The following is a 24371-nucleotide window of genomic DNA, read 5'->3' on the forward strand; positions in this document are numbered from 1 at the left end:
CATTGTCAGAGCCACTAGCAATTGGGTACAATGGATTAGGCTGTTCTTCTCATCTTCCACACACATTGGGGTACATGTTGCATTTTTTATGACATCTTAAGTTGTTGTTGTTAGGTGCCATTGAGTCGGCTCAGACTCATAGTGTCTTTATACATAACATAATGAAACATTTCCTGGTCCTGCACTATCCTGCAACATCATAAGTAATTCAGCATTAACCTGTATGAAAAAGATTTAAATAAGTGGAGAGATATAACATGTTCATGGGTTAGAAGATTCAATATGTTAAGGTACCAATTCTTCTTGAATTGATGTATAGATTCAATACAATACCAATATCACAGCAGGCGTCAATGGAGAAAGAATAGTCTTTTCAACAAATTGTGCTGGGACAACTGAATATCCATGTGCAAAAGAATGCAGTTGGATGCCTACCTCATAAAAAAAAAAAAAAAATGGATCAATGACCTAAATTAAAAGCTAAAATTAAAAAAAAAAAACTCAAGAGAAAATTTGGAATAAATCTTTACGACCTTGGATTTGGCAATGGATTCTTAGTTATGACACTAAAATCATGAGCAACAAGAGAAAAGACAGAGAAATTTAACATTTAAAAACTTCTCAGTTGAACTAGTCATGTGTCAGGTGCTCAGTAGCTATATATGGCTAGTGGCTACTGAATTGCACAGGGCAGATATAAAACATTTGCATCACTTTAGAAAATTCTATTGGGCAGACCTGGCTTTAGATCCTTAAGAGTGGACTAATTTCCACCATTATCCTGGGATGCAATATATTTTTCACTTAATATCTCAGCCAGAGGAAGGCAAAGGTATGGGGCAATTTCAGAGGCTTCCCTTCGACCTTTGATTGCTTGTTAATCACATTCAGCCTTTTACTATCTTTTTCTGGCATGTCATTGAGCTCAGCAAGGGCTATTCAGTCCCATTAGCCTCATAATTACTATCTATCTCCCTTATACTTTTCAAATACCTCATAAAGCATACCAGCTAGTATATTCCCTTCCCTACCATCTCAACACACCACCGGTGAGTTTTTAGAACTGGATCACCAACTTCTGCCAACGTGAGAACTACATCTCCCACCACCGCACCAGTGATGGAGTCCTCCATGCCAGTGGGACAGTAAGAGATCCAGCTCAAGAATCCCATTTTATCTTCTGCCTCCTCAGATCACTCAAGGAACCAACTGTTGCAGATAGAGTTCTTCAGAATCAGACTCTGAGTGGAGTTTAGTGTACAGAATGTTTTTAGAGTGTCTATAGGCAGTTTGGAAACCCTGGTAGAGTAGTGGTTAAGTGCTACAGCTGCTAACCAAAATGTTGGCAGTTCGAATCTACCAGGCATTCCTTGGAAACTCTATGGGGCAGTACTACTCTGTCCTATAGGGTCGCTATGAGTTGGAATCAACTGGATGGCAACGGGTTTTAGGTAGCTTAGGCCCAACAGCCCTCAAAAAATCCACAGGGATCTCTGGAGCTGAAATGGCCATCACACTTGTCCTGTGTTGAGCTGTAATACCTGGACTTTTATACTTCTGCCTCCATCATTGAATGTGAGAGAACCCAGGAAGGACAGCAACCATGAGCCAGGTGGCTCTCTATAGCTTAAGGCAGTGCCCGAAAGGGTTGACCACTGAAGGATGTCTACTTGTACTACTCCCAGCAGGTGAGTCAAGAAATCGTCCCTGAACAGAATTTGGAAAGCGTATCTCCATGTCTCATCATAACTCCCTTTAGAGTCCCACAAGAGCATGGATTTTTGTGTATTAAACAACTATTTCTTGAATGATGAATAATTGGATGGATAGATAGATAGGTGGATGGATGATAACCAAAACCCACCACCATCAAGTTAATTCTGACTCAAAATGACCCTATTGGACAGAGTAGAACTGCCCCATAGAGCTTCCAAGGCTGTAATCTTTACGGAAGCTGACTGCCACATCTTTCTCCTGTAGAATGTCTGGAGGGTTCCAACTACCGACCTTTCATTTAATAGCGGAGTGCTTAACCACTGCGCCACCAGGGCTCATCAGATGGATGATAGGTAAGGGCAAAATGAGGAAATCCTTAATAGAGAAACCATAGTCATACAGTCTAGTAGTAAATTTTTCCAACGCAGGGACAGTATCTTACTCCTCTTTATACCTCCCAAGGCTCTGAAAATCTAAGATCATTGTGATAAGCTTAGTGAATGAATAAAGGGGTAGAATCAACTATCAAAATGCAGGATCAGTTACTTGGCATATGCACTAAACACTACAAAAGCTGAAGGAGGAGAAACCAAACAACTGTAAGAAATGGAGGGTTTAAGAAAGCCAGTTGAAAAGATGAGACTTGATTCCTATGGATATAGCCTGGTGCACTTTGAACTACTAGGCAAACGTTGGGTGCCTGTCTCATGGCTACTACTGCAGGAAGCTTTAAAGCAGTGATTCTCAACCCTGGCTGCATATTAGAATCCACTGAGGAGCTTTTTTAAAATACTAATTTATGTCCAAGCCCCCACCCAAATCAACTGAATCAGTATCTCTGGGAGTGGAGCTTGAGTGTCAATGTTTTTAATGCTCCCCAGATGATGCTAATATCCATCCAAGACTGAGAACCATTGTCTTAAAGGCATATTGATGCCTGACAAGTGAGGAGACCCACAGAGTAGAAATAACTCCATCAGTGTTGAAATCATGTCCCATGGTTACTTAATAGGATGATTACTAACCAACACCATGTTTTTCACAAATAATGTGCCCACGTAAATAGCACACCCAAATATATAACCTGCAGAAATAACGAAATTAAGTAAAACAGTTCTGGCATAGAGTGCCCACTCATATATCACGCATGTCTCATGTCATTTCCATAAGTGAACTTTGACCTCATTCACTCATTCTCCCATATTACAGGTAAATCATGTCATTCTGTTCCTTTTCTTTCATTCTGTTCATTTTCTTTAATCTCCTGCTTATTTATATAAAAATAGTCCAAAAATGTTACTTTTGATCAAAATTGTATAATAAAGGTATAAACCATGGTCAAGAAGTCATGGATCAAGTTTGGTAGTCCACCAGTAATCTGAAAATAAACAATCGAAACTATGTGTTTGTTTCCATTAATTTAGGTTGATAATTATAGCACATTACCTCAACCACTGATTTACCAGTACTTTGGGCTCAAATATCAGGTAATATAAAATCTATACCTACCTTAAGTGAAGTTTTCATGTGATCACAAATCAAAATTGAAATCAGCAACATGTAAAAAATGTTGGCATAGCACGCTTATGAAAACAACATGCGGGGAGGGGGTTGTGTGATTGGCAAAAAATGTGTAACGTGTTATTTGCGCAAAAATGCTGTAGTCATCCTGATGTTGGAATGGTCCTTCTTGTCTTTCTTTTAAAAGTTATTTAGAGTCCATCTACAAGTACATGATTGCACCCAGAGTAACTTGTCTGACTAGTTAAGTAGATCTTATGGCAAAAGCCCAATCCCAAGGGGTATGTCCAGAACAAGTAAATAAAGTTTTCATTAAAATACTTAACACGTTAACCTGTTGCCGTTGACTTGATTCCAGCTCATAGCAATCCTATAGAACAAAGAACTGCCCCATAGGGTTTCTAAGGAGGGGGTGTTGACGTTTTGGTTAGCAGCTAAACTCTTAACCACTGTGCCACCAAGGCTCTATTAATATACTTAGGCATTTAATATCATTATTTATATTACTGTGATTTAATACTTTTAAAATATAGATCTTAATATTAATATATACATTAATACATTTTTTCTTCCACCTGAAATCTGTATTTGTGTTTGGCCCATGAGCACACTTCAGCAGTAAACATTTAAAACATTGATTTTTAATCCCTGGCATAGATGTAGCAAACAACAGATACTTAACTCACAAAAATTAAGGATAATAAGCAATGATCAGGTTTAAAAAGATATGACATCGATTAGTACTTCAATGCCTATGTATTTCATAGCACTATTTCCATAAAGGAAACCCTGGTGGTATAGTGGTTAAGAGCTATGGCTGCTATCCAAAAGGTCAGCATTTCAATCCACCAGGCGCTCCTTGGAAACTCTATAGGGCAGTTCTACTCTCTCATATAGGGTCACTGTGAGTCAGAATCACCTGGAGGGCAACAGGTTTGGTTTTTTGTTCGTTTGTTTTGTTTTTCCATAAAGAGAACACTTATAAAACTCCACAACCAGCCCATCAGACACCAGTTATACGCAGCACAATGACTCTTTTCCTGGCCAATAAACACCTACTAAGATCGTGAGTAAAAGGAATACACCAGAGAACACAATTCTTGGATTAGTGAGTTCCAGGATATGAGTTGTTACAGCAGAACATTTGTTTGAAAACGTGTTCCTGATCTAATGATGGGAGCGGTCCAGACCGGAGGCCCCGATTGGCTGGCAGTGAGTCACTTGGGCTCCTGCAGTGCCACCCTGCTTATTTTAATGCCTGCTCTAGTTCTTTATCAGATAAACAGTGAAAGGGAGGAAAAACATTAAGAAGAATGCAGTTGAACCCTTTAAAATAGCAAATAAAGAAAAATTACAATCCAGACTTTAGTGAGACAGTCGAACCTTGACAAAGTAATTTTTCCTTTAAATGAACCTGTTGTGATGTTTATAACAGGGTTTTCCTCTACTTTGGAAGACAGCAGCCACTTAAGGTGAGAAAACAAGTAGCATAAAATACGGTAAAAACAAATAGTGGTCCACAAGATATTGAAACCAAAGGCTTTGACTTAAAATCTTGGCCCTTCAGTAATTCAGTCAACACTTAGGAGGACCCACTAAGTGTGGGCTGTCAGCTACTTATGTCAGTTACTTAGGTCCAAGGAGAGAGGAATGATAAGGATTCTATGTTAGCACAAAGAAGGGAAACTTTGCCTAATGTGATTATCAGGAAGTCTTCCTGGAGGGGGTGACATCTCAACTGAGTCTTAAAAAAATTAGCATCATAGGTCTTATTCTCGCTTAGTGAGGGTGAGGGCTGAGATTTCATAGAAGCCATGAGTTATGGATAGAGAAAAGAACATAAGTAATTGAAAACAGAATTGTATGATCAGGGAACTGTGACCTGGGATATAAAGTATGGTGTAAAAGTGACTGGGGATGAGGCTAAAGGTAAGGCGGGATTAGGTTATAAGGACCATCCATGACCACTAATTGCTATTGAGTCAATTCCGACTCATGGTGAACCCATGTGTTTCAGTGAAGCACTGCTCATAAAGCTTTCGATGCCTGTGACCTTTTGGAAGCTGATCACTAGAACTTTCTCCTGAACCAGCTCTAGGTGGATGCAAACAGCCAACTTTCCATTAGTAGCCAAGTGCATAACCATTTGTGCTATCCGTGAACTCTCTAAGGGCTGTATGCACCTTGTTACAGAGACTGAACTTTCTCCTTTGCAACTGGTCACATTTGTATTTTAGATGGCTAAATCTAGCTCTGGTTTAAAAGACAGATTTAAGTGGGACAATACTGGAAGCAGAGAGATGAGCTAGAAAGGTTAACCCAAGGAAGCAATGAGAAGGCTGTGAATTTGATCAGTGGCAGTAGGGAAGGTGAGAAGGGATTGAGTTCATTATTATATAGGTGGTAAAATAGACAGGATTTGAAAATTTATTGGATATAGGATGAGGCTTAGAGGAAAGAATCTAGACTGACTGCAACCTTTTGGCTTAGGTGACTAAAAAGATGTTGGTATTTCTGAGTCAGGGAATGAGGAAATAAATCCCAGTTGGTTTCTCAGGGTCGTATGAGGTAGGGTGGGGGGAGGTTCTCCACTGGCCTGAAGGCAGAGGTTAGGAACTATAAGGGCAAAAACACAGAGCAGTGGCATGATAATACGGTTTTAGAATCAAACAGACATGGATTTGATTTGTGGTTCTGCCACTTGCTAGGATGGTAAGTTTTCCTGGAACCTTAGTTTCCAAAATTTGCAAAATTAAAATGAAATGATAGCAGGAGTGTGGCACTGTGTCTGCTACAAAGTGGGCACTCTGTAAAAGCTCTAGAATACCTGGTAAAGGGCCAGGTATAGAACACCTGGTAAAGGTGGAATTGAAAATCTATTTTTTACCTCCCCTTTCTAATGCTTCCAGAAGGCGGTAGAAGAAACAAGGCAAACCAAAAGCAAGTGCTTACCTGCAGATTCTAGCGGGGGAGCGCAATTACTCATATACCCTGCACGAAGTTTAAAAACAACAACAACAATTGCCGTGGAGTCAATTCTGACTCATGGGGGGCCCATGTGTAGTCCTCTTAACCATTGATATATTCAAGAAATAATGCTCTGTAATAAAATAAGTAGGATTCCTTTTTAATTGCAGTATTTTTCTAAAAGCGCATGTGTCTTCTCTTTCCTTCAAACAACTGAGAGAATTTTTTTTTTCCTTTTTAAAGTGTCACACACTTTTTCCTGATCACAGCCCAGCCCCTGGACCCTCTTCCCACTGAATAAGCGTAAGTGTAATATGTGGATTGTGTAAAAGAGAGCTTCCTGGCCTAAGACCAGGGAACTCAGATTGGAGACCTAGTTCTACCGCAAGTTATCCGCACCAACTTGGCCAATACATTTAAACCTTGGGGCTTGTTTCCTCAACTGTAAAATGAGTGAGGTGAATTCAATTTCTTTAAGCTTTATTCCAGCACTAATGTTATATATTCTAACAACATACTCCTTATTGTCTAAAAGGCTAAAGTTCAAAACACTCAACTTCCAGTCTCCCCCTCAATATCTTCTATTAGAGTTTGATGTGTCTAGTTTGTGATTTCCCACGGTAAGAAATGAGATATTATGGTACAATGGCTCTGAGAGCATTCTCTAAATGAAACAAAAGCAAGAGTTTTTCTTATAATTTTGTATTAGTGCAGAAGCTTGCTTTCTACATATGGTAGTACAGTAACTGTAAACTCAGGACTACTCCACTAGAGGGCAGTACAGTAACGTAGATTCTTAGGTACCTTGGTTGTTTCTTACTACAGGGGACACCTGTAGCCATGATGTTATCACTCAACTTTCTGAGCACCAGCAGTTCATGGGGTGTTACTGTAAACACAGACTGTACATAATTTTTTTTTAAATCACTGCAGTGGGAATTGATGTCAGCATGATAAATGTCCCTCCTCCTCATCAGACATTTTGTCTATCAACAAGGCATATGCATGAATGTCAACTCAAATGAGGAGTCCCTGTGTGGTGTAAATTGTGAAGAGCTCAACTACTAGCTGAAAGGTTGGTAGTTCAAACCCACCTAGAGGCACCTCAGAAGACAGGTCTGACAATCTGCTTCCAAAAGGCCACAGTCTTGGAAATCCTATGGAAGAGTTCTACTCTGAACACATGGGGTGGCCATGAGTCCGAATTGACTCACTGGCAACAAACAACAACAAAACTCAAATAACTAATTGACTTTTTCTTTCTTTTCATCCGGGTTATATAATATTAGACAGCTACATTCAGTTCTTTTTAAGAGAAACTGTCATACAAAAGGGCCCCAAGCTAGTCCTTGAGCAGGGTGGTTATGTTCACCTGTGACAGTCTTCCCCATTCCTCAGACCCACCCTCCTGCCCTTGATCAATTTGCACAAGGGCAGAAAGTCCATAGGCTGGCCAACAACCTATGAGGTGGCTTGATGCAAAAAGCTCTGCACAAATATGGGCAAGGATAACTGACTGCCCAATAAGATTCTCTTATTCTAAAATTTAAATACAGAACTAGGGAAAGAATCAATCAATTAATGGCAGGAATGTATATGAGAAGAAAATAAAAAGTGATGATCTCTGATTCCATCCTTTGAGGAGCCATTAGAAAGCCTCATCTTTAGAACTGAGTTCAATTCCACTATATCCCAAACCATATACAGGTCCTATTCTTCTCTAGAGGCTGTTCCTAGGTTCCTTCTCTCTCTCTCTCATATATATCTGTGTATTTGTGTGTGTATGTGTGTGTGTCTTTGTATGTCTGTGTGTCTCTCTCTTCCAACATGGATTTTTTTCAATTATCTGAGTTATGCTAATTGAGTCTCTTTTCCTTCTCCCTCAAAAAGAAGCTTAAAACCATACCCGTGGTAACTGCTATGTCATTGTTAACCAATTTTCTTTTTGTACCTGGTGCTCAACATGTTTCTATTTTGCAATTGCATGTACGTATCCTTTGAACTGACATGGAGTCAAATTATAAGCTTACTACATACTTGCTAAGAGAAACTTCAATTAAAACACTTTTTCAAACAGATTTTTCTTATTTTTTTAAAAAAGAAAATATAGTTCTATAAGAATATTCCAAGAGATCAAAGCATTAGACATTAAAAATCCTGAGCAATAGATTGAATTACAAAGCATAATCACATCATATCCAGGGTACATGAGTCATCAGTGTTGACATTGACCTTGATCACCTGGATAAGGCAGTGTTTGTCAGGTTTCTCCATGTTTCCTCATAAAAAATACAACTTAAATTTTCGAGTACTTTAAAAAATCATTACTCTTCTGTGTATGATTGAGAAACATTTAAGCAGAGAATTAGAGATGTGACCTGAACATCGAAGTTTTTTATTTGTTTTCTTAAAAATCTCCTGTCAATAGCTACTTGGGAACAAGCTCAGAGATAACTGATATTCTTTTTCCTTGAATGTGCTTTAAATGATGTCATAATTTTAAGGTGAACATTACCCCTCTGAAGCAGGTGAAGCTTTCAAACTATGCAATCTAAAGTAATGCAAAGTTCTCAAGTTGCATGTCAATAGTACATTCTTCCCCATAGTTAAAAAGTAAATGTTTACCTAAGCATTCTGTGATTTCAGTAATTATTAGCATGATGTGACCTGAAGTAAAAACATTAAGAACTATTTTTCTCTCATATGAATAGTGCACCTGTATTGTATAATACTTGTGTTCTGTGACATAGGAAAGAACCAAAATGGAAGCTCCATAGGGGCAGGGGCTTTTTCTGTCTTGGTCACAGCTGTATACCCAGCACCCAGTATATCGAATAAATGATTTAGTATGTGCTGATATTTTATTTAATAAATATTTTTGTGGGACATTATAAAGGTTGGTAGTATTCATTTCATAAAAATAATGGTTTCTCCTCTTGAATTGGAGATAATCCTTACAGGGCCACAGGGAAGGAAGGGAAAGCATGGCCCAGAGATCAATGTTAATTTAATGTGGTGGGATAATAATTCAAAACATTCATCACTGTGCTTCCTCACCCCTGCGCTCATGATCATTTAATTTCTGAGGGTTTTTCTCCTTTAGCCCAAGCGCTTACAACTCAGTCCCCACTGCTCTGAGGAAAATAAAAAGCAGAAAACAAAGGTGGCAACTTCTTGAGTTCTAAGCATAAAATGGTGGAAAGACTCAGATTTCTGAACTTGCATCTCATTACTGATTTGACTACAAATTATAATTAGTTTCATTTTTAGAATATTTCCTCTGTCAAGATTTGAGAGTAAGCTTTTGCTATCCCCAAACTAGATAAAAGACATAACAGGAACCCTGGGTGGTACAAACCATTAACATGCTCAGCTGTTAACAAAAAAGCTAGAGGTTCAAATCCACCCAGATAAAGCCCTGGCAATCTACTGTGAAAAACATCAGGCTTTGAAAAACCTAAGGAGAACAGTTCTACTCTGACACACTCGAGGTTGCAATAAGCAAGAGTTGACTCAATGGCAACTAGAGTGCAGATGAAGGAAGCCACCTAGAAAGGAGCAGAGTGGGGACAAGAGGGCTCCAGCCACCACAGACACAAGCACCAAGTCAGTGCTCCATTGTCCTTCTCACCCCAGTCCAACAAGCAGCCTATCTGTTGCCCTGGACTGTCCAGCAGCAGTGACACTCATCTGTGCCTCAATGCATCAATCAGCACCCTTCCCCATTAATCTCCCCATTCAATCATCCTGAACTGGAGGGTGGAGGGGAGTCCTACGCACCTGCACAGGTAACAGTAGCATGGAAAGGAGGCCCCTACACCTGACTAAGGTGAAAATTATACAGAAACAGCTCCTGATCTCCCGCCCCATCTGGACATCCATGGAACTGCACCCTACCCACGTCCATTACATTAATGTAATAATTTAGACACTATATGACTGTGTCATTTCTCCACCAGATATAATTAATACTGTGATAACTGATTGAGGATTTAACAAACACAAAAAAAACTCATTGCCGTTGAGTCGATTCCTACTCATAGTGACCCTATAGGACAGAGTAGAACCGCCCCCGTCGGGTTTCTAAGGAGCAGCTGGTAGATTTGAACTGCCGACCTTTTGGTTAACAGCTGAGCGCTTAACCACTGTGCCACCACCGCTCAGCTGATTGAAAATTTAACACAAAATAAGGCCAAACTAAAGAAACACATGGTTTATTTTAATATCATGTGTGATTAGATGTGTTGTCTTTCATTATCAGAGTTCTTCACACATTTTAATTAAGTGCATATATACAAAATGAAAAAGATAATTAGGCTTTGAAAATCTTTTGATGTTTCTGAAAGTAATCAATGGCAGTAATTTTGAATAATCAGAGTTTTCAATTACTTTGAGTTTATTATATTAAAAGTGCAATTTGTAATTCACATATGTTAACTTAAACAACCTGGGAACTTACAAAAATGTATTGAACTAGAAGTAATTAATCCCCCATTTCAGAAAGTAGTGGCAACATGGCTCCCAGCATACCTATTGTTTATCCTTTATGTAAAGCTACATTCTTCTTGATTTCATTAGGCTTCCATATCTTGGCAGAGGAAAGATTCTAAAAACGCATCTAATTATAATTTATAGTCAAATCACCAAGTGATACAGCATCATAAATCTAAAGCCTTCTTTTTCTCTCTGGTTGACAGTCTTACGATCTTATGTGGCGATCAGTTGAAACAATCCTTGGAATTCTTACAGTGGGTATCTAAGATATTGGATTGGCCATGGTGCCACTGAGCAGTTTCTATTAACCCTGTATAGCCCAGCATCCCTCCTGAAGCACGGTAACATGTTGTTAAAAGGTTGATGAGCTCGACTTGTGTTTTTGAACTGATAGCGTGGCAAAGTTCCCTGAAAGAGGAGTGTCAGATGTTTGGACAGAGGCGCAATTTCAGTGTTTGCCCTAGACACGTATTTTCCGTAGAGGTAGAGACGTCACTGGCCTTACAAGGTTGACAGGAATTGCTTAGCGGTCCCATGAGTCCAGGGCCAGTGCAATACCTGCCATACCTGCCATACCCTAGTTACACCTCCGTCAAACATGTGACCTTTTTGACTAAGTTAGGAAGGAAATCCTGGAAACCTTTAATAAAATAACTGTTAAGAAGTAACTCATCTGTTCAGTTAAAAACACAAATTCATATCTACTTGATTAGATCAGAAGTGACAGTGCGCAATACGGGAATGGTTTCATTTTAGTTGAGACTAAACATTCATGCCTAAATCTATCCCCAAAAGCTACTTCTGTTGGACTCCTGACCTCAGCGAGAGGGTAATCTTAACAGAAAAAATAAAAATTCTTACATATGAATTAGATATTTAGGAAATGGTTCCTAGAAACAAACGCATTTTCAGAATGGATTTTTTTTGCCATTTTATAAACCAGAATAAAACAAGTTAACACTCTAACTTGCAGTAGATGATATAAAATTTTATTACTTTGATTTGGCCCTTTTCTCTGAACCTCTCTTAATATCATGTAATGCTTTCAAATGCTCTAAAACCCAGTAAATGAAAAAATAAATAAATAAATCCAACAAATAAATCTGATGAGTTCTAGATTTCAAAAATCGGTGTTAACACCTGGACAGAAATAAGACAAACCTATGTTCAAATCACAGTTGGACCCCTACGAGCTGTGTGACACAGAGCACGTGATATAAACTGTCCAATCTCAGTTTTCTCATATTTAAAATGAGCAAAATAGTATCTACTTCCTAATATATGACAGGAAACCCTGGTGGCACAGTGGTTAAGTACTAGGCTGCTAACCAAAAGGTCGGCAGTTCAAATCCACCGGGTGCTCCCTGGAAACTCTACAGTGCAGTTCTACTCTGTCCTATGGGGTCGCTATGAGTCAGAATCAACTCGATGGCAATGGGTTTGGTGTTTTTTTTTTACTGTATGCTTCACACTGTTATAAGCAATTTGTAAACAACATATCATCATCAACTCGACAGCAATGGGGTTAACATATGATGAGAAGTTGTCTACTAATTGCTTATAACAGTGTGAGGCATACAGTTAAAAAAAAAAAAACACCAAACCCATAGCCATCGTGTCGATTCTGATCCATGGCGGCCCTATAGGACAGAGCAGAACTGCCCTGTAGAGTTTCCAGGGAACACCTGGTGGATTTGAACTGCCGACCTTTTGGTTAGCAGCCATAGCACTTAACCAGTACGCCAGCCACCAGGGTTTCCGAGGCATACAGTACAAATTCAAAAACAATGGCTATTATCCCTGTCACTATTGCATGCCATGTATCTGCTGTCACTGTAATTGTAAAGTTTTTTTTTAACTAGTTGTATATAACAACTCATACTTTTTCCTGCCTTATTAAATACTTTGTGTGTACATATAGTCATACACTCACACATATTTGGGAATTATGATAATAAGGATCATTTAATCATTGGTTCCTGGCTCTGTGAGCTTGCCCCATTTGCAGGACTGTCGGGGAGGCTGGAAGGGGAGGAGGAAGTCAGGGCTGGAGGAAGTCAGGAAATGTACTGCTGCTTGGATAATGTAGGGCAGCTCCCCGCCACCCCCCCCCCATCTTTACAACAGTTTAGTACAGAGGTGAGAGGAAATAAAAAGGGTTGTTTGTCGGGAAATAAGTTCTCTTTACTTAGCTGAGGAAATGGACCCAACAGCTTTTTTGTAGCAATACGCCTATTAGATTCCACAAACTTAAGTCACAGGTTTAGGTAATGCTGTCAGAAGCTCAAGAAGGCACAGAACTCTCAGAGGAGACTCAGCCAGTTTCCTCCCACAGAAAAGCTTCACCATAGAAAAAGTGTGTAGTCCCAAATATTTGAACTACAAACTTAATAAAAGTTTTACATGTATGAATATGATTCTTGGCATAACCTGTTGTTGTTAGCTCCACAATGGAACAAAACGCTGCCTGGTCCTGAGCCATCCCCATGTGTGGTTGGGGATCAGACCTTGGTGATCCATGTGGTTTTCACTGGCTGATTTTTTGGAAGTAGCTCACTAGGCCTTTCTTCCGAGTTCATCATAATCTGGAAGCTGCACTGAAGTCTGCTCAGCTTCACAGCAACATGCAAGCGTCCACTGATAGAGGGGTGGTGGCTGCATACGAGGTGCATTAGCTGGGAATGGAACCCCCCCGGTCTTACATACGGAAGGCAACAATTCTATCACTGAACTAACGCTGCCCCCTTAGGGTAATCTAACCAGTTGCCATCAAGTTGATTCTGACTCGTGGGAACTCCCTGTGTTTCAGAATAGAACTGTACTCCATAGAGTTTTCAATGGCTGTGACCTTTTGGAAGTAGAGTGCCAAGCCTTTCTTCCCAGGCATCTCTGGTGGGTTTCAAGTGTCAACCTTTTAGTCAGGAACCAAGCGTTAACTGCTTGCAAAACCCAGGCACGGCTAGACCCTATAATTTCAGCTTGGAGGAGATTCGGCATAGAGAATGTTTTCTGTAGTCTTAATTATAAATTTAATTTCCTCAAAGATGTAAAACCTTTTAAGAATTTTACTAATAAAGCTTCTCTGTAGATCACTTAACCATCAAGCACTGCACAGCAAAATAATTTCATAAAAATTACTATCTAACTGATATTTTTTCCCAAAGCCCTGAAAAAGTGACAGTATAAGCCAGCCTAAGGGTTGTATGAGTTCCCCTCAAAGCTGCCAAGATTGACTATTTTTCCCAGTAGCCATTTTTCCCCCAAGTCTATGTAACAGTGACTTACCGAAAAACACAAATTGAGATCAGTCTCAACCAAAAGAGATCACTTCTGTGAAAATATTCTTGAAGAGTTACACAAGTTATTGTATAACAACCATCATTGTTAACTAGGGCCAATAAAAAATATCTGTAAAGTGATCCTCCTGATACTTCTTCCTACCCTGTCATTTAGGTTGTATCTACTCAATGCCAAAATTTTGGTCAATGCAGTGGGAAAAGAAATCTATCCAACCAGTTATTTGGTTCTGTCTAGCCCAACACAATGAGTGGATCATTTTTCATCCCATTATTCTGGCAAAACCAGTACGGCCTCAGCTGCTTTGTTTTGACTATGCAAATACTTTTTATGCCTTTTTCCACATTTAAACCTCAGTGAGTCTACCCCTGCTGCCTTTAATGTTTTCATGAAACTGTTCCTAGCTCAGGCCTTAGCTTACACCTCCAAGAGATTTATTTCATTTCTTTTTGTCTTTCAAATGTGCTCTACAAACTCACTTTTCCTGGACATCTTTCTTGAGCCACCAAAACAATAACCATGAGTGGACAATGGCAATGTTGGGCATTCCAGCTTTAGAAATTTCTGGGCAATGTGTTTTCTAGAATGGGTTTATCAAGGGCTCCACTACATAATAATAACTACTTCCATTTATTGAAGGCTTGTGATGTTCCAAGAACTTCCAGCCCTCATTTCTACCCTGAAAGACTGGAAAATGAAAGGATATAGTCCCCTGAGAATAAATGATTTCTTCAAGGGGTCCTCCCTATGAAATAGTCCTTAGACTTGTGTGAAAGTGTTATACCATATTAAGAATTATGAAGCTTAAAACGCTTTACTTTGTGTTTCTTCTTATTCTCAACCACCAATCTGATTTTCTGGCCAAGGGGCTCAGTTCTGGAATCAGACAGCCCACTCTATGACCATTTGCTCTTGGCTCTATTTTCCCTCTCTATGCCTCAGTTTTAACATCATGAAATAGAAATAATGCCTACCTCACAGAGTTCTGGAGCCCTGGTGGTGTATGGTTAAGAGCTCAGCTGCTAATCAAAAGGTCAGCAGTTCGAATTCACCAGCCACTCCTTGGAAAACCTATGGGCCAATTCTACTCATCCTACAGGGTCACTATGAGTTAGAATCTACTCAATGGCAATGGAATTGTTCTGCTTTGTTTTTCACAGAGCTGTAGTGAGGATAAAACGGGATAATTCATGAGTAGCCAGCTATGGATATGTCTAAACTGAATAGGATACAAATACAAGGAGATTTTCTTTTCCTCCATATACTGCCTTCTTCCTGTACTGCATCAAATTTTCCTTTTACTACATTTTGGACAGGTCCCATCTATTTTGAGTCACTGTCAGGTATTAAAATTTGAAAGTGCCATCGAGTACAAACCAATTGAAGACTGTAATCTCATATTCACTTTAATGATTAATTCTTCCCTTAGCTTGTGGCACTTGGAGTGGGGAAGAAAGGGTGTTTTCTTTTACAGCACCTGACCTCCCTTTGTATTCCAGTGCTTTGGGACTTGGAGAAGGACTGAAAAAGAGTTATTTCTCTCTTATGTGACTGGTGCTGTTCTCTCAACTGACTCTGGTCCATAACTGCTGTCTGTTATACCCTCCGGGAGGCATCATACTTCCTGAGGCATGGCAGCCTCTCCACGGCACAGTTCTTTGTTGATGGAGTTAGGCTCCCACTTGACTTCTTAGCCCTGATCCCTTTCACCCTGGCAGTCCACCCACAGCATCTTGCTTTTGGGGTTGGGCACCTGTGAGATGGCTCAAGCCTAAGCTCCTTCAACAGTGGACCAAATGGAAACTCATTCACCTTTGCCCATCAAGCCATCTTCCTCTTGATCTCTTCTCTCCTTTATCAAGAAATCTGGGGCAGACCAGTTAGCTTGCTGCATAAGCAGATGTATAAGAGGGAAATACCAGTCCTCCCTCTTGTAGTCTCCTTCAAAAGCTGTGAGCTGGTCTCATGGAGCTCCCTCTTCCTTGGCTGTGGAGGAAGACATCCATGGGAAGGAGAGAGTAAAGGCTCTCCTATAAATACTGGGATCCCTTGAAATACAACTCCTCCCTTCAATGAGTCCTCGGATCTTCTTGTCTCCTGCTTGTATAGGCTGGTGGGAAGGAAGTGCCTGTGATGGTTGAGGGAGCAAAGCCAGCTCATTTGCTTCTTAATGAGCCCTGAATAAGGAATCTAGCCCCATTATTGGCAGCTGTCTTTACGATATGGAGTTTTTATTGCCTCTTTAATCTTAGTCTTAGGACACAGTAGCCATTTCCCAGGCCAACAGGAAAATATTCTGTTCTATGTGTTAAGCCCAGCGTATTACATGTTAGCCATTATCATCCCCATCAACACCATCATCATTATCATCATCATCATCATCACCACAGATGTGGAAACTGTAGATTGGAGAAGCTGTGTCACTTTCCCTGGGCACCACAGTTGTCAAGAGGCAGAGATGTGATCTGAACCCAGGCCTGGCTCCAAAGACACTCTTCCCTTTTATTAGGCTGTTTTCCCTGACCTCTGTGGGAGCCTCTCTGGTGGTCTGAGAGCCTTGTGTTTAGTTTTTAGGCTGGTTTCTTTTAATAGCAAAGGCTTCTGAGATGGCATTGTCTATGTTTTATTATGCAATGCAAATTTTATTATTGCATTTAATTAAAACCTCTCAAGTGTTTGGTAAAAAGCAGTACTAGCCTTATTCTTCTAGTGGCCTTTTGGAGTTGTTTTCATAAAAGTGGTTCTTGTGGGTAGAATGAGGACTCATGTGGTCTCTGTCCCTGAAATTGTGTTTAGAACAAGAGTTTGGAAACCACTGACCTAGAACATTTCTTTATGTTGTTAACGGTCAGTGTCATAAAATCTCTAATTGTCTATCTATTTACTGTGGAAAAACTCTAGGTGGCACACACTCCACTAAAGGACACAGCTCACTTGAAAGCTACTTTTGTTTTAACTTTATAGTAGATTACAAGACACTCGTGTTCACCAGTGTTTAGGTGAAGTCAGAGCTAAAGTCTGGGTAGACAGCGGAGTTTGAATCTAAATCAGCTTTGTGTGGTTGTTTCCAGAGTCATCAGACAAAAATTTCCCCTTAACTAAGCTGAATGAATTTTTTTCTAATTTTTTTCTAATCTTGTTTTGCATTGTCCTTTAATATTTTCTTTGTACTGGGTAACATTTATAAGCACAAAACTAGAATAAAATAAAGATAACAATGTGATCAGCTCATAGTAAACTAAAGTCCTCCAATAGGTAATATGAAATAGTCAAGATCATATTTTGAGAAAAATAGTATTATTTATGCTAGTAGTACGGGCATCTAAGTCAAGATTGGAGACTGAGTTACATACAATTGGGTAATAACCCAGAGGGGAAAACACCAACTCAGAACCACACACACACCAAAAAGTATCTTAATGAAGGATATTTTTTCTAAGGTGTACCCTGTTTTTCCTTTCTCATTGGATCTATATTAATTTTCCCTGAGCCCCACCTCACCCCTCCTATTCGGTACCTTTTCATCGATCACCTGAGAGCAACTCTGGGCTTCTTGTTTCCATTCTCAGTAGAGGTTTATATTCTCCTTCCTTGACTCTTTCCTGTCCACAGTTGAGTGGTTATAGTAGGCAGTGGCATTGGAGACATGGGCTGGGTAGAGATCCTGAGCTCATGAGTAGCTGCATAGGGAGGAGGAGGCACAAAAGGAAACTGAGGCTTGATACAAAGTCAGACAGCTGGGAAAGGATGACAGGTCTTCTAAGCCAAGCTCTCTCCTCTTCTCGTTGACAGAAGGAGGGGACCAGCTGTGTCTAAACACTTAGCGAGAAACTTAGCATACAATTATTTGGTGTTAATTATATAATCAGTCATCTACTAGGTATTTAAATTCAGAGATTTTCTGTCTGCTCTGTTTAAGTAACTATCTACAGACAGGAAACTGAGGCCCAACATGACTCTCCTGCTGTCCAGAATGGAAGCGACAAGGAATTTGATAATAAGAAACTTAAAGTTAGAGAGGCGGGGCCAAGATGGCGGACTAGGTGGACGCTACCGCAGATCCCTCTTGCAACAAAGACTCCGAAAAACAAGTGAATCGATCACGTACATAACAATCTACGAACTCTGAACAACAAACACAGACTTAGAGACAGAAAATGAACAAATACGGGCAGACAGCAACCTTTTTCAGAACTAGAAGCCAGCATACCAGGCAGGTGACCTTCGGAGCCCTATCTGGGGCAGAGCCCAGGGGGGCAGACGGCACAGACAAGGGGCCCAGCCCTACCCCCCCGAACCCATCCCGGGAGGAAGTCTAGCTGGTTGGCGCGGGCGGCATAGCGGCACAGTCGGTGGGAGAAGCACCCGGGAGGCAGTGACTGATCTTGGAGCGGGGACAGCAGCTTCCCAGCCAGGGAGCCGTCCTGCCGGGAGTTTGGCGGGAAGCGGGGGTGGCGCGAGTGGGGGGATCAACTATATTTCCCTAAAGCAACCCCGGGGTGGGGCCCACACGTTCGTGCGGGGGACGCCCACCCAGTTCGCGGGTGAGGCTCGGCGCACCGGAGGGAGAAGTCCCCGGGAGGAAGTGACAGGTCTTGGAGCGGGGAGAGCAGCGTCCCAGCCGGGGAGCCGTCCTGCTGGGATTTTGGCTAAAGTGGGCAGGGTGTGAGCATGGGGATCAGTTATATTCCCCTGAATTGACCCAGGGGGCGGGCTCACCTGGTCGTGAGGGTGACGCCCACCCAGTTCGTGCGAGCGGTGCGGCGCACCGGAGGGAGAAGTCCCCGGGAGGAAGTGACTGGTCCCGGAGTGGGGAAAGCAGCGTCCCAGCCGGGGAGCCGTCCTGCTGGGATTTTGGCTAAAGCGGGCGGGGCGTGAGCGCGGGGTCCAATTATATTCCCCTGAATAGACCCTGGGGGCGGGCCCACCAGTTCGTGAGGGAGACGCCCACCCAGTTCACACGAGCGGTGCGGCGCACCGGAGGGAGAAGTCCCCGGAAGTGACTGGTCTCGGAGCCGGGAGAGTAGCGTCCCATCTGGGGAGCCGTCCCACCGGGACTTTGGCAGACGGGGGTGGAGCGTGAACGCGGGGATCAGCTCTATATTATGTGGTGCTACACTCCTACCTCTCTGATCCCTCCCCCACCCTCCCCAGGCACCTCCATAAACATCCGAATACCCTGAACCAGAGGGAGAATTCAGATAGGGATCTGACTGCATTTTTTTTTAGCTGATTACCTGGAAAATCTAGTTTCCCAGTGATGGCTTGGAGACAGCAGTCCATATCAAACCACATAAAGAAACAGACCATGACAGCTTCTCCAACCCCCCAAACAAAAGAATCAAAATCTTTCCCAAATGAAGGTACAATCCTAGAATTATCAGATACAGAATATAAAAAACTAATTTACAGAATGCTTAAAGATATCACAAATGAAATTAGGGTAACTGCAGAAAAAGCCAAGGAACACACTGATAAAACTGTTGAAGAACTCAAAAAGATTATTCAAGAACATAGTGGAAAAATTAATAAGTTGCAAGAATCCATAGAGAGACAGCATGCAGAAATCCAAAAGATTAACAATAAAATTACAGAATTAGACAACGCAATAGAAAGTCAGAGGAGCAGACTCGAGCAATTAGAATGTAGACTGGGACTTCTGGAGGACCAGGGAATCAACACCAACATAGCTGAAAAAAAATCAGATAAAAGAATTAAAAAAAATGAAGAAACCCTAAGAATCATGTGGGACTCTATCAAGAAGGATAACTTGCAAGTGATTGGAGTCCCAGAACAGGGAGGGGGTACAGAAAACACAGAGAAAATAGTTGAAGAACTCCTGACACAAAACTTCCCCGACATCATGAAAGACGAAAGGATATCTATCCAAGATGCTCATCGAACCCCATTTAAGATTGATCCAAAAAGAAAAACACCAAGACATATTATCATCAAACTTGCCAAAACCAAAGACAAACAGAAAATTTTAAAAGCAGCCAGGGAGAAAAGAAAGGTTTCCTTCAAGGGAGAATCGATAAGAATAAGTTCAGACTACTCAGCAGAAACCATGCAGGCAAGAAGGGAATGGGACGATGTATACAGAGCGCTGAAGGAGAAAAACTGCCAACCAAGGATCACATATCCAGCAAAACTCTCTCTGAAATATGAAGGAGAAATTAAGATATTTACAGATAAACACAAGTTTAGAGAATTTGCAAAAACTAAACCAAGACTGCAAGAAATGCTAAAGGAGATTGTTTGGCCTGATGACCAATAATATCAGGTACCAGCACAATACAAGGTCACAAAACAGAACGTCCTGATATCAACGCAACTCAAACAGGGAAAGCACAAAAACAAACAAATTAAGATTAATTCTAAAAAATAAATAAATAAACAAAATAGGAAATCATGGAAATCAATAGATAAACGATCACAATAATCAAAAAGAGGGACTAAATACAGGAGGCATTGAACTGCCAGATGGAGAGTGATACAAGGCGATATAGAAGGATACAAGTTAGGTTTTTACTTAGAGAAATAGGGGTAAATAATAAGGTAACCACAAAAAGGAATATCAATTTCATAACTCAAGAAAAAAGCCAAGAAAAACGTAATGACTCAACAAACATAAAGTTAAACATTATGAAAATGAGGATCTCACAAGCTACTAAGAAAAACGTCTCAGCACAAAAAAGCATGTGGAAAAATGAAATGGCCAACAACACACATGAAAAGGCATCAAAATGACAGCACTAAAAACTTATTTATCTATAATTACCCTGAATGTAAATGGACTAAATGCACCAATAAAGAGACAGAGAGTCACGGACTGGATAAAGAAACATGATCCATCTATATGCTGCCTACAAGAGACACACCTTAGACTTAGAGACACAAACAAACTAAAACTCAAAGGATGGAAAAAAATATATCAAGCAAATAATAAGCAAAAAAGAAGAAAAAAAATTAATTTCTGACAAAATAGACTTTAGACTTAAATCCGCCACAAAGGATAAAGAAGGACACTATATAATGATAAAAGGGACAATTGAGCAGGAAGACATAACCATATTAAATATTTACGCACCCAATGACAGGGCTGGAAGATACATAAATCAAATTTTAACAGAATTGAAAAGTGAGATAGACACCTACACATTTATAGTAGGAGACTTCAACACACCACTATCGGAGAAGGACAGGACATCCAGTAAGAAGCTCAATAGAGACACGAAGACCTACTTACAACAATCAACCAACTTGACCTCATTGACTTATACAGAACTCTCCACCCAACTGCTGCAAAGTATACTTTTTTTTCTAGTGCACATGGAACATTCTCTAGAATAGACCACATATTAGGTCGTAAAACAAATCTTCGCAGAATCCAAAACATCGAAATATTACAAAGCATCTTCTCAGACCACAAGGCAATGAAGCTAGAAATCAATAACAGAAAAACTAAGGAAAAGAAATCAAATACTTGGAAAATGAACATTACCCTCCTGAAAAAAGACTGGGTTATAGAAGACATTAAAAGACATTAAGGAGGGAATAAGGAAATTCTTAGAAAGCAACGAGAATGAAAATACTTCCTATCAAAACCTCTGGGACACAGCAAAAGCAGTGCTCAGAGGCCAATTTATATCGATAAATGCACACATACAAAAAGAAGAAAGAGCCAGAGTCAGAGAACTGTCCCGACAACTTGAACAAATAGAAAGTAAGCAACAAAAGAACCCATCAGGCACCAGAAGAAAACAAATAATAAAAATTAGAGCTGAACTAAATGAATTAGAGAACAGAAAAACAATTGAAAGAATTAACAAAGCCAAAAGCTGGTTCTTTGAAAAAATTAACAAAATTGATAAACCATTGGCTAGACTGACTAAAGAAATACAGGAAAGGAAACAAATAACCCGAATAAGAAACGAGAAGGACCACATCACAACAAAGCCAAATGAAATTAAAAGAATCATTTCAGATTACTACGTAAAATTGTACTCTAACAAATTTGAAAACCTAGAAGAAATGGATAAATTCTTGGAAAAATACTACCTACCTAAACTAACACATTCAGAAGTAGAACAACTAAATAGACCCATAACAAAAAAAGAGATTGAAACGGTAATGAAAAAACTTCCAACAAAAAAAAGTCCTGGCCCAGACGGCTTCACTGCAGAGTTCTACCAAACCTTCAGAGAAGACTTAACACCATTACTACTGAAGGTATTTCAAAGCATAGAAAAAGATGGAATACTACCCAACTCATTCTATGAAGCTACCACCTCCCTGATACCAAAACCAGGTAAAGACATTACAAAAAAAGAAAATTTTAGACCTATATCCCTCATGAACATTGATGCAAAAATCCTCAACAAAATTCTAGCCAATAGAATCCAACAACACATCAAAAAAATAATTCACCATGATCAAGTGGGATTTATACCAGGTATGCAAGGCTGGTTTAATATTAGAAAAACCATTAATGTAATCCATCACATAAATAAAACAAAAGATAAAAACCACATGATCTTATCAATAGATGCAGAAAAGGCATTTGACAAAGTTCAACACCTATTTATGATAAAAACTCTTACCAAAATAGGAATTGAAGGAAAATTCCTCAACATAATAAAGGGCATCTATGCAAAGCCAACAGCCAATATCACTCTAAATGGAGAGAACCTGAAAGCATTTCCCTTGAGAACGGGAACCAGACAAGGATGCCCTTTATCACCGCTCTTATTCAACATCGTGCTGGAAGTCCTAGCCAGGGCAATTAGGCTAGACAAAGGAATAAAGGGTATCCAGATTGGCAAGGAGGAAGTAAAGCTATCACTATTTGCAGATGACATGATCGTATACATGGAAAACCCTAAGGAATCCTCCAGAAAACTACTGAAATTAATAGAAGAGTTTGGCAGAGTCTCAGGTTATAAAATAAACATACAAAAATCACTTGGATTCCTCTACATCAACAAAAAGAACACCGAAGAGGAAATAACCAAATCAATACCATTCACAGTAGCCCCCAAGAAGATAAAATACTTAGGAATAAATCTTACCAAGGATGTAAAAGACCTATACAAAGAAAAGTATAAAACTCTGCTACAAGAAATTCAAAAGGACATACTTAAGTGGAAAAACATACCCTGCTCATGGATAGGAAGACTTAACATAGTAAAAATGTCTATTCTACCAAAAGCCATCTATACATATAACGCACTTTCAATCCAAATACCAATGTCATATTTTAAGGGAATAGAGAAACAAATCACTATTTTCATATGGAAGGGAAAGAACCCCCGGATAAGCAAAGCATTACTGAAAAAGAAGAAGAAAGTGGGAGGCCTCACTCTACCTGATTTCAGAACCTATTACACAGCTACAGTAGTCAAAACAGCCTGGTACTGGTACAACAACAGGCACATAGACCAATGGAACAGAATTGAGAACCCAGATATAAATCTATCCACGTATGAGCAGCTGATATTTGACAAAGGACCAGTGTCAGTCAATTGGGGAAATGATAGTCTTTTTAACAAATGGTGCTGGCATAACTGGATATCCATTTGCAAAAGAATGAAACAGGACCCATACCTCACACCATGCACAAAAACTAACTCCAAGTGGATCAAAGACCTAAACATAAAGACTAAAACGATAAAAATCATGGAAGAAAAAATAGGGACAACCTTAGGAGCCCTAATACAGGGCATAAACAGAATACAAAACATTACCAAAAATGATGAAGAGAAACCAGATAACTGGGAGCTCATAAAAATCAAACACCTATGCTCATCTAAAGACTTCACCAAAAGAGTAAAAAGACCACCTACAAACTGGGAAAGAATATTCAGCTATGACATCTCAGACCAGCGCCTGATCTCTAAAATCTACATGATTCTGTCAAAACTCAACCACAAAAAGACAAACAACCCAATCAAGAAGTGGGCAAAGGATATGAACACACATTTCACTAAAGAAGATATTCAGGCAGCCAACAGATACATGAGGAAATGCTCCCGATCATTAGCCATTAGAGAAATGCAAATTAAAACTACGATGAGATTCCATCTCACACCAACTAGACTGGCATTAATCCAAAAAACACAAAATAATAAATGTTGGAGAGGCTGCGGAGAGATTGGAACTCTCATACACTGCTGATGGGATTGTAAAATGGTACAACCACTTTGGAAATCCATCTGGCATTATCTTAAACACTTAGAAATAGAACTACCATACAACCCAGAAATCCCACTCCTCGGAATATACCCTAGAGATACAAGAGCCTTCACACAAACAGATATATGCACACCCATGTTTATTGCAGAGCTGTTTACAATAGCAAAAAGCTGGAAGCAACC

Source organism: Loxodonta africana, chromosome 1 (assembly GCF_030014295.1).
Source record: "Loxodonta africana isolate mLoxAfr1 chromosome 1, mLoxAfr1.hap2, whole genome shotgun sequence".
NCBI lineage: Eukaryota > Metazoa > Chordata > Mammalia > Proboscidea > Elephantidae > Loxodonta > Loxodonta africana.